This window comes from Pelodiscus sinensis, chromosome 3 (assembly GCF_052426305.1).
Source record: "Pelodiscus sinensis isolate ZL-2025 chromosome 3, ASM5242630v1, whole genome shotgun sequence".
Classification (NCBI taxonomy): Eukaryota; Metazoa; Chordata; order Testudines; family Trionychidae; genus Pelodiscus; species Pelodiscus sinensis.
The window spans coordinates 192227099-192236444 of NC_143054.1; the positions used below are offsets into that span (position 1 = coordinate 192227099).

Below are 9346 nucleotides of genomic sequence, written 5' to 3' on the forward strand. Positions count from 1 at the left end.
GGTTGTCCTAACTCTTACCGTTTAGGAGGAGTTCTTAAATAGACAGACAGACTCACAAACAGACAAACTCTCTAAATATATACCAGATCAGTACAGGTGGGTATATTTCTTCTTTATCATCTTCCTGCCTCCTCATCACCGCCACCATTCATAAAAATACAAACTTTTTGCAAATCTTTCTGTTAAAGAATCAATATTTTAAACTTCATCATCATGAAACAATTAATGCCAAAGAGTAGGATATTAGGATCAGATTTTAAAAGGTGTTTAGGTGCCTAACTCCCAACGAAAGACCTTGAAAAGTCTGGGTCTCAGAGCCTATGTCTATACTGCATGCTTATTTTGAAATAAGAGTTCGGGTCTACACAGCAAGCCCATTAGTTTGAAATACTCTGACTTCTGTAAACCTCATTTCATGAGGAGTAAGGGAAGTCAAAGAAAGAGTGTTCTTCCATTGACTTCCTGCTGTGTAGACAGCACCACAAGTCGAGTTAAGCTATTTCAACTTCACTATGCAATTAACGTAGCTGAAGTTGTGTATCTTAACTCGACTAAGCCTGCAGTGTAGACGTACCCAGAGCCTTTGACTAAACTGCCAATTAATTTAAAACTCAACTGAAGCTATCGACTGAAAAATAATGGTGTGTTCATGCACTGGGCGAGACTCTCAATCAATTTGAACTTTTAGTTACACTAGCTGAGGATCTGGCCAAATAACTTTAATCACAGCTTGAAACAATAATAAAAGAAAGACTGAAAATCTTAGTGCTCCCTAAGTACCTAGCTAGAATCGGCAGCGTAGTCAATGCCGAATGAGCATTCAGCTTCCGAAGGAACAGTGAAACAACCGTGATTAATTATTTTGTGCCTCTTTTTTTCATTTGGATTAGAATCCAACCTCCTTTCCTGCATAAGACAAGATACCGTATCTATCCTTACCACCGAAGAAAAGCTATAAAGCTTTAATAAATGCTATTCTTTTTAGGACAACAGCATTACAATACATTTCAGATGAGGCATACACAGATCATGCTGTTGGCCCTTTTAAATTTTAAATGGCTAAAATGCGTAACAAAGACGTGTTGTAAAGATGAATGGTATGCACACTTTCTATTCGGATAATGTATTCAATCAGAAAATGCTGCATTTTTTCATTACCTGTCTATTCCCGGCTCTCATCAGTAAGAATTTATCATATTGATGGCCTTATCATTTAGGGCCTTCTTCAAAGTCCACTAAAATCTGTGGGAATATTTCCAGCTATTGCAATATGCTCTCAATCATGCCCTTAGTGCACCGCAAATTCAGAACACGGTGCTCTTCTCTTTGAAGAATATTGACTTAAAGCTGTCTTGAAATTTAAACTCATATTTGACATTTCATTATAACCTCTGTTGATTCCTGTTTGATTATTGTTTCAGACAACCATGATCATAACCGAAAAGGTGCTTAGGACATTAACATAATTACATTCTTCAGGCCAAAATGGATTTCCATTCCAAAATGCTAAAGGAAAGTGGCAAATGACAAAGGAAAACCTTTAAAACAGACATGTAAAAATGAGTGACTACCATCATCCAAAATCAGCAGAGAATAAGTAACTTCCTGTCCAGTATATTTGACTTCAGCTATGGAGGAAAATGCTAGATACTACAATGAGCCAGGATAGGACAGAGATTTCACCAAAAGAATATGAATGAGCGCTTTGGGGTGAAGGTACAAAAGGGAGTTGATGGGATGATGCTAGGAAAATAATTTATGTGGACTTTAGGAAAGTTCTTGCTGCAGTAGAATTCAGAAACCTAATCTGAAAGGCTTCACACAGTAGAATCTAAGAGTTACAAACACCTCAGGAATGTAGGTTGCACATAACTCTGAAATAATGTTCATAACTTTGAACAAAGAATTATGGTTGCTCAAAAGTTCACAAATAAACATGGTCTTAGTACCGTTTTGAAACTTTATTGTGAAGAAGAAAAATGCTGCTTTCCCTTTATTTTTATTAGTAGTTTACATTTAACACACACTGTATGGCAGTGCTCCCTGTAAGCTGCGTGCTTGTGCAGCCACTGAGGAGAGATTCAAATGCCACCTAGATGATTGGCAGAGTGCTCACAGCTCAGTTTGTTTGTTTTTTTTGTTTATACTGCTGGTGCACATTCACACATGCCTTAGTGCACATAACATAATTTATTCCGCAGATGGATGGAAAAAATCCACACATGGATGGAAAAGATTACAGGCAACACCGCTGTATAGTCTTTCTATCTTTGTTTTTGGTCTCTGCTGCTGCCTGATTATGTATTTCTAGTTCCTAATTATGTGTTTTGATGGGTCAGTTTGTAACTCTGGTGTTTGTAACTCTGTAAGTAAGAAACAGAAGGTTATCAAAGTTGGGAGTGGTTTGAGGTGTTGTCAATTAGGGATGAAAGGAATATGGCTACAGATGGACGAGTGCTTTGCTGAGCTGTATTTTTGACAATTTATGGCCATAAGAGATCACATCCGACCTTGCCCGACAGTAGGCATGCTAGCTCCAGCACCTTAGTCAAGTTCCTTCTTGCCATAGGAAATTATGTCCTGCCTACCTAAATTCTGCCTGTTTACAGTTGATCAATTCTTCTGTCTCCATTAACCACCCTGTATCTGAGCAATTCAGTTGTCAACAATTGCCTGATATTTTTCCACCTCAGAGGTGTTGTATTTCTGCAGTGGGTGAAGCAATGAGCTTTATTCATAAAGTTCTATTCTTAGTGTAAATCCAGTCACTCTACTGACAACAGTAGAGTTACACCAATGAGTCTTGAGTCACTGAGTAGGAGCTATCTAGTCCACTGTCTTTAGAGCAGTTCATAAATCTTTAAGATGAAAAATGCTGTATGAAAGTAATATTGGTATTATTGCTTGTGCTACACAGTTGGCAAGGTGTTCCTTTAAAAAAGTTATAGATAAAGTAGAAAGAGACACTAAAAGAATTTTGGTGACCTCTCTCCTTAGGGAAAACAGCGAATAATGCATCTAGCTATGCACTCCTATGCGGCCAACAAGTTACTGAACTGAACTGTGGCTAAGCAAATACTGCAGCATCTGCCCAAAGGGAATCAGTTCCAAAATCCAGAAATCAGACCTCACAACTGCAAAACACTTATGCACATACTTAATTTTTAGCATACTCTTAGTTCACAGGATTTAAAGGCATGCTTGAAGTTAGTAATATGCTTAAGTGTTTTGCTAAATCAGAGATTAAATGATCAGGCAGCGACTAATATTACAGAGAAGTAAGGCAGAAATTTGACAGAAAATATTTAGTGGGGTGAAGCTGCTAAATAAGAGATGTGCTACATTAATTAGCTGTCTAACTGCCGCTGTCTCTGAAATTGCTTATGTTCCTGGGCTCAAAAGGAAGAGAAATGAGTAACAAATTGTTTTTAAAAATCCCAATCCTAACTTGTTTGTATAAGAATCGGGCTCTGTTTCTGCTGAAATTAATGGTTAATGTCCCATTGAGCTTGATGGTGCAGGATCAGACCCTAAACGATATTTAATGAAAAAAAACCCATAATTCTAATTACTAAGTACGGGCTACATTTATCAGTAAACCCAAAATAGACTTTTAAACTCTAATGCCTATTAACATTTTTCATCTTTTTTTAATAGAAAGAGATTTTATTTTCCAATTTTTGTACCACATAACGATATTAGTGAAGAAACATTAAAGCTGTTCAAACCCTCAGCATGGATGCTGTTACACTAGCATAAAGGTGCTTATATTGATATATCTTATTCCCCTAAATTTAGATATATTAAAGCAGCCCAAAAGCTGCATGTAGACCACTCTTCACCATACGTTACGTCTGGATCCAAAGCTCATTTAAGTCAGTGGGAGACTTTTCATTGACTTTTCATTGACTTTTCATTTGACTTCAAAAGGCTTTGGCTCAGGTCCTTACTGCTTAAACCTACAGCTGCATGTTGACTCTCATGTCTAGGGAAGCTTCTCTGAAAAAACATTCCATTCTTCTTCTCATTAAAGAGAAAGTCCTCAGAGTGGTGTTTTCCAGAAGACCCAACATTTGGACTAGCTCTGTCGGCATTGAAACGAATGGTAAAATTTCCAAGAAGTTCAGTGGCAATAGGCTTAGGTCAATACTAAGCACTTTTGAATCCCCCCTCCCTCCCCTTATACTAGTTCTAGTGGATAAAATAAGTTACATAATATTCATCTGATTTCTTCGGAGTGCTATGCTCCCATTGTTCTCATTGAGTTTGATGGAAGCATCAGTGCTTTTGAAAAATCTGGCCATCTATATGTTTTTGTATGTGTCCGTTATCCCTTTGCAAACTGATTCTCCCGAGTCATCCCAATGATTATACATGCAGGGAATGTCCTCCTGGCTGACCTCTGTCTGCACTATGCAGAGGTATCGAAAAAAAAAGAAGCTTCATTCTAATTTTGACAGCCTGCATCTCTTGGCAATCAGATGGGACATTGTGGAATTCTATTTTGGCAGCTGTGTCTTTTAAAGGTGGACTGCAAGAGTCCCTTGCTGATGCTCCCTTGTCTCTGAATAAATAATAAGCCCATCTGTCTGCATCTCTCATTTTACCCACCTCACAACTTCCCCTTTCCCTCCCAATTTGTTTAGATCCACTTTGGTGCTGGTATTTCACGTGCTGAAGAAATTCCTTCCCCTAATGTCGCAAAAAGAGGTTGCCAAATATTTAGGAGCAGGTAAAGGGAGAGATTTCTCTCCCCTTCCCCCCCAACCCCAATCTTTTATTGCAGCATCTTCTTCCTTCTCAGTTAATGCAATTGATCTCAGGAGTCTGGGCTTTCTTTGAAGACACGCAATGCTACAGAAAGATTTTCCAGCCATGTTTTTCTAGCACCCAGCAAAGAATTTTGAAATATGAAGCAGGCGTAAAGATAGTACAGGCAGCTGGTGGGATACTGCAGCAGGGTATTAGAACCAGTTTACAAACTTCAGGAATAATCTAGCACAAGATTGGATTCCTGACCCTCTTTAGAAGGGCAACACTTTCCTTTCTCCCTTCCTCTTCCCCGCTCGCCCTTAACTCTTGCTGCCTTTCCCATCTTTTTACTCTTTTTTTCTCTGTTTCTCTCTCTTGAAGGAGCACTGTGATCTCATCCTCACCTCCCTGGCAGCTACACATATCCCATGGCCCCTAAATGGTGTTACTGGACTCTCAGCCCTTGCTGGGAAGGGGCTGCAGTCCCGTCATTCTATCCAGCCAGCTAGTGTCATGGTGCCTGCAAAGGTCAAAATTGCCCTCACACCAGCACTGAAGTTTGAGCCACATTTTCCACCTCTGATGCTGACCAGCAGGAAAATTACAGTGCTTACTTATATAATGAAAGAGGTGCCCAGGCGCAAGCAATTAGGTTCAGGGACTTCAATATTTTTTTTATACTTTCAAAACAGAGGTGCCAGGGATCAACTCCACTGGCACAAATTAATCCCTGGAAAATTACCTTCCCTGCAACAGTACTAGTGGAGCAGTGGTCCTCCTCCACCCTTTGTGAGGTACATTTCCAAGTCCTGCCTGCTCTGCGTAAAACCAGGCTGGAGCGCACCCAGCCCTGGAGGAGAGAGCAAACCCGTCCTGTTCACCCACTGCTGGCAGCAGACAGAACCCAAATAGACATGACCGATTTCCTGCCAGGTCCTGCCTTTCTCCAAAGGCTGGAGCTGAAAGCCCAGGGTAAGAGGGGCAGGGGTCTTCTGGCTTCCCAACACTCTTTGATCTCCTTCCCCTTCAGGGTAGCCTGCCAGGCAGACCCAAGTGAATATACAGAGTCTGGTATACAATGTGAATTGTCCTGTTGGCTTGGTGAATGTGGCAGCAGGAGGCTGGAACAATCTGTGCATCCACTGACTTTGATCTTTATCTACTCAGGTTTAGCACCCTTTCTCTAGATACTTTATGCACAGAGGTAGGGAGTGGGTGACAGAACATCTTTCTTACCCCCCCCCCTTTTCCCTTCTCCTATTTATTTCGAATTTCCTTATCCTCTAATCTTAACTCCGGTCATCTGAAGAAGTGGGCTGCGCCCATGAAAGCTCACGATCCCATCTACATGTTTCGTTAGTCTATAAAGTGCTACGAGACCCTTTGCTTGCTGGTTTTTTTCCCCTATAGGACAGAAGCCACTTCAAACGGGGGGAGGGGGGTTGGCAGCAAGGCGCCCTCCCCCCATGTCTATTTCCGGCCCCTCTGCATGGATGGTGGTTTTCTCCTGGAGGTCCTTCTGCATCTCCACTAGCCTCCGGCCTGTGCGGATGTGCCTCCAGCCACCCCCCTGGCATCACATGCTCCACCCCTGCAGGAGCCCAAGGAACGTGACGGCCACAATTCACCCAGGTTTTCCGAGCAGCCCAGGGGGAGACACTGGCCCCCGCCTCCTCCCTTGGGCGCCACTGCAGAGGCCCTCCCCCGGCGGGGAGCGAGCCCAGCCGCGCTTCACTAATGCCCGAGCAGCACGTCCAGGGGGCAGCCGCTCCAGCAGCGCAGCTTTGACGCAGCGACGCCAGGGAGCGGGCGGGACGTGCAGCAGCAGAGGCGGCCGATGAAGTTGAACCGGCGTCGCCCCCCCCCCCCCGCTACCCCCCATCCCGCGGGCTCGCCCTGCAAAGCGACCCGCCCGGCCGCCTGCCTCGCGCTGGGCTCTGCCCCCGGGGGAGCGCGGCCCGGTTACATAAGGCGGCCCGCTCCGCTCGCGGGGCTCTGCAGTCCCCGGGCAGCTGGCGCGCGCGTGTGTTCAGTCCTAGGGCCAGGGGGGTTTCACACCCGCTGCAGCGGCTCCCGGGCGGGCCGCGGGACTCTCCAAGGAGACTGCAGCCAGCGGGTCTCCGGGCAAGGGGGCGCACGGCCCGGGGGGAGACCCGGTCCGATCCCTACAGGCGGGGGTACATCCGCCCCCGTCCCGCCCCCTAGCTCCAGGGAGCCCTCCCGAGCGCTTTGCTTTACCGCCCCCCCCCTCCTGGTGCGTTAGAGCAGCAGAGCACGAGTGCCCGGGGCTCGCCTGCAAAGCACAAACACTACCCCCCCTCCCCCCGCTACCGGCAGCGCCGCGGGTTCGAGCCCCGGGCGAGCTCGCTGCGGCGGTGCAGCCGGGAAAAGCGGAGAGCCGAGCGAGCAAGCCCACCCCGGGCTGCTGGATCCAGAGGCGGTACAGGGCTGGAGGGGGGAGGAAACTGGCGAGCGATTGATTTGGGCAGTCGACCGGGCTAGAGGGAAGCGCCTTGGGAAGGTACAAATAAGACCCGAACGGGCACTTCACCCCATAGCCCGCTGCCGTGGAGGTGATGGGGGTGGAAGGGCAGGCGGGGGAGGGCGTTTCTCCTTCACTCCCTCCCCAGGACTTTGCAGCGTGTCACAGGGACGCGGCTCCCTTTGCACCCGCGCTGATGCTGCACGGTGCTCACAGTCCCCCTAGCGCCCCTAAACTTGCGGCCCGGCGCTAGTCGCTCTCCAAGGTCCTGAACCGGGCTCTACCCCAGAGGCTGCAGGCGAGCGCCGCTGGCCAAGGTGCTGACCCTCCTCCCCCTCCTCCCCACACACACACACACTGCTGCAGTGGGCACAGGGCGACCGCCCGGGGCTGGAGGCTATTGACCCCAGGGAAACAGAGGTGCCACCTGCTCCCTGTTCCCCAAGGGAAGGGGGAATAATGCAGCGGTTATTGCATGTCCACTGCCCGCCCGCAACCAGCTCCGCAGCCCGTTTTTTTGGGGTGGGGGGGAGGGAAGCCCCACAATCAGTCCCCGGGAAACAATGCTCGGACAGAAGGTGTGGAGGTTACCGCTCTCCTCCCCGCCTGCAGCAGCGGCCGTGCCCGCGGACACAGGCAGGAGACAAAAGGCTGTGTCCCGGCGCGCTCCCTTACCTTGGCTTTTGCAGGCAGGCTCCGGTGCAGGCAGCCCCGCGGCCGGTTCTCAGCCCGGCTGCTGCGGCTCCGGCTTGGGAGGGAAGGACAGTCGCTCCTGACCTCCCCAAGCCTCCTTCTTCAATGGAATGGGAGCTGTGCCCTCATCAAAGATGGCCGTCCCTTCCCACGTCAGCAGCTTTTAATAGACATCTATCAGGGGGTGGGGGGAGGAGAGGAAGTGGCGGGGGGAGGGGGGAGAGAGGCAGAGAGTAGTCTGCGCGAGCCTGAGGCGTCAGAGGCTGCTGCTGCAATCCTTTGCATTTCGCCTCCAGTTGACTAACAAGAGACGCCAGAGAAAACCACCCCCCAAATTAGCTCCGCAGAATCCAACCCGCCATGTGATGGGCTGGGATCTTCCAGGGTGCCCCATGCAGCCGCTGGTTTTCTGTGGCAAGCGGGGGGCCGATTGATGGTGTGTGTGTATAGGGAGGGGGGGTACTTTGCTGGAATAATTTTTTGGAGGGAGAGGAGAATGCAGTAGTGATTTGTTTTCGCTAAAGGGGTGGTCCGAGAAGGGTATCCCTGTGAAGTCTCTGGTACTCCATATATGGCCAGTCTACGTGGGTTACTATTTTGGTGTGTGATTTCTTAGTTTTTTCCCCCTTCAGAGCATCATGCCAGGGGAAGGGGGGGGGGAAGGGTCTCTATGTATTAATCTGACCAATTTTCCTCCTAAAAACCAACCAACTCAAAGATACTCCAGATTTTAAAACACGCGAATTTTGTTATCTTTTCTGGGGAAGGAGGAAAGGGGGGGGGGGAATCAGAGAGCAAAAGAAACCCGTCCCAACAGGGATGCAAATGGTTAATCCGTTCCAAGAGAAACGGGATGCTATTTGTTATTAATTAACGGCATGATCATTTCAGAGCGCACCTTATTTGGAACAAATCGAGCTGTCTTTATTTAATTTGAATGTTAGAAGTGGAAATTAAAAATGCGCTGGGGTTTTTGGTTTCCTACAAAATATTGGCTGTTTTTAAAATGAAGCATTAGTGTCGACTTCGTACCGTCGACTAGAGCACGCATTTTATTCTAAACAGAGTTGAGAGTTCTCTTATATAACTAGCCAGATCTGCAATTAAACAAACATAAACCAAGATGCTTCATTCATTTCCCAGGCTCAGCCATTCTTGTCAACAGGAACTATTCGGTGACGGCTCAGTGCGCATAAGGGAAATCCTGACTTTTTTCCCCCCCAAACTAATGCGTGGATAATATTGAGTCAAAAAGCAACCCCCCGATTAGGGAACATTCTAACCTAATCAAGTTCGTATGGCGTGGCTGGGAAAACCCGGAGAGACTAAATGCTATGCAGCTGTATTTGCATCTCCTGTGATTGTCTGGTGGAGCGTGTGGGAGGGAAGAGAGAAAAGCCGGTGATTTCTCCTCCCATG

At 47.1% G+C, this 9346-nt stretch overlaps 1 protein-coding gene across 2 annotated transcripts in view; it reads right to left on the reverse strand.

The window, feature by feature from the left end:
- The window catches only part of SNAP25 (synaptosome associated protein 25), a 112121-nt gene extending 104059 nt beyond the window's left edge, over positions 1–8062 (reverse strand). For both annotated transcript variants that reach the window (XM_075925671.2, XM_075925672.2), the window contains exon 1: positions 7910–8062. The gene's annotated coding sequence lies outside the window, so the exon portion shown is untranslated. The remainder of the gene's footprint in view (positions 1–7909) is intronic.
- Positions 8063–9346: the final 1284 nt, after the last annotated feature.